Source organism: Sminthopsis crassicaudata, chromosome 4 (assembly GCF_048593235.1).
Source record: "Sminthopsis crassicaudata isolate SCR6 chromosome 4, ASM4859323v1, whole genome shotgun sequence".
Classification (NCBI taxonomy): Eukaryota; Metazoa; Chordata; class Mammalia; order Dasyuromorphia; family Dasyuridae; genus Sminthopsis; species Sminthopsis crassicaudata.
In genome coordinates this window covers 249,834,694-249,837,025 of record NC_133620.1, presented here as the reverse complement: position 1 = coordinate 249,837,025, position 2,332 = coordinate 249,834,694, and the positions used below count along the sequence as shown (strand labels likewise).

General features: G+C 39.2%; 1 pseudogene; it reads right to left on the bottom strand.

The window, feature by feature from the left end:
- Window positions 1-292: 292 nt before the first annotated feature.
- Window positions 293-1,679, bottom strand: LOC141541256 (MSL complex subunit 3-like; annotated as a pseudogene).
- Window positions 1,680-2,332: the final 653 nt, after the last annotated feature.

Genomic DNA, 2,332 nt, shown 5'->3' with positions numbered 1-2,332 from the left:
ATTCTCATCAAAAATTTTAACTTTCAGTAAATTGCCCGGGGATTCTTGGTGCTGTAGTAGGCTTCACATGCAGCAACATAAGCAGATTTCATCATGCTATTCAGCTAAAAATCTCAGGAAAAGCTCAAAGTGCTTAACTAGAGCCTTAAGGTTCTTATCAGAAAAGCACATCTTCCCAAGGATTTCTGGAAGTTTTACAAGCATTCACAACAAATGCTGTGACACATAAATATATGAGGGAGGAGGAGGCTGATCACTTTGGGGATAATTTTCTGGCATAAGTTTCCAAGAAAGCACCTCATTTAATTCATTATTTCTTCTACCTTCAAAGCCAGCACACACTGCATTCCCTTCTTTGCTAGGAGTCAAAGTAATAGCTGAAGATGATCTACTATGTACTGGGGTTTTTCTTTTCCAAATGCAGAAACAATTTTGGCATTGTGGCAGATGTGTCAAGATGCCTTTGCTTAGGCTGTGGAGAAGCACTGCTTTCAGACAGCCTGTCACAGCTGGATGTGTCACCTGTAGAACACCTTAGAGATTGTAACATCTCTGGTTCTGCTTTTTGTCTTTTGGGTGTTGCAGGCTCTCCTGTAGTAGGCTGACTGTCTGTTGACTGAGGTGTTGGTGGATTTAGCAAGGGTGTACTTGGTGACAGTTCCTCCTGATTCCTATTTGTATTCGTTGCACTTTCCTTGGCTGGAAGAAAAAATTTTGATGAAGTCACCTTTTTATTGAGCTTGTTCATATGGATAAAGCAAAATCAATGGCAGAGTGAAGTCAAAGGTTATCCTTAATCCATCAAGCATTTCCTTACAAAGCTCAAAACTGGCTTGGAAAAGGGTACTTCCAGCAGGTCCATGTTTGTGGTAAAGTTCAGTTCACAAACTGCTTGAAATGGGATTGAGATTCTACCTTTTATTTTTATTTTTTGGTGGGATGTAATGCACATTCATGTTCACATGTGGAGTGGTTTGGTGGTGACGAGATCTTTCCTTGGCTGAGAAAGCTGCATTTATGGCAAAGTGTTTCACATATGATTCCAGAATGGTTATTATGTTAGTTTGGCATGGAAGTTTCATAAGACGTTTTCACCTATTAATATAGTAGCAATCTTCTTCAAGTTTCTTCTTCAAAACTTCAGGTATTTCTATACTTATAGTTCTTTCTTCCATGTCCCTTTTTGTATGAAACTTCTGTTCTTCCATTTCTGTTTTCTCTTCAATGTCACTTTCTTCACTTCTTATTTTCTCATCTGTTTCTTCACTACTATCTTCAGAAGAGCTACTTACTGAATTTTCATCATTTTCATTTTTTTTTTTTCAGCAGGAAGACTTTTTAACACAGAGTCAACACCAGGCAACCTGCAGTGTCTCTTCTTCCTTCCTTTTCTTCTCATGCAAGCTACAGCTTTTCTTGCTAATTTACGTTGTAATCTACGATTTTCATCTGTGTCCCGAAGAACATGATCTTCAGCTGCCCATCTATCCCAGCTTCTGTTCCAACCATTTAAAATGGATCAGCTATTTTGGGATCTTTCTGCCCTTCTCATCTTTCCCAACAATAACATCAACAATCTTGGCATAGTACAGGACTCCTGCCTTAGTGGGGTGAGGCTTGAAGCACAGCACTTTCTCCCCAGACAGAAATTTAAATTTCATTCCCCCACAGGAGCTCATTTGTTCATCAAGGCAGAGGGAGAAAATCCAGGTTGCTAGGAGCAATGCACAAGGTGGGGGTGGGGTGCGGTGTGTGTGGGGGGAGCTGGGAAAGAAGTGGGGAGGGGGAGGTGGTGAACAGTGAGCAGGGGGGGTAGGGGGGCGGAGAAAGAGGTAGCTCTGTCCCGGATTTCCCCCCCTCCCTCCTTAGCCCTCCCTCGGCTCCCCCCTGCCCCCCATTTCCTTTCCAATTATTTAAATCTGACTTTATTTCTGTGGCAAGTGTTTTGTAATTTTGCTCATATAATTCCTGACTTTCCTTAAAGTAGATATATATTCCCAAATATTTTATACTATCTACCGTTATTTTGAATGGAATTCCTCTTTGTATCTCTTGCTGTTGGATTGTGTTGGTAATGTATTTTATGTGGATTTATTTTGTATGCTGCAACTTTGTTAAAGTTCTGAATTATATCTAATAGCTTTTTAGCAGAGTCTTTGAGGTTCTCTAAGTATACCATCATATCATCTGCAAAGAGTGAAAATGTACAAATTGTACCTAATAAATTAAAAATAATATAAATGAACAATCAATTCAAAATAGAGCTTTCTATATTCAAAGAAGATTTTTCAAATTTGTTCAAAAATTTTGGTTATCCTTCTTTGTAAGAGAT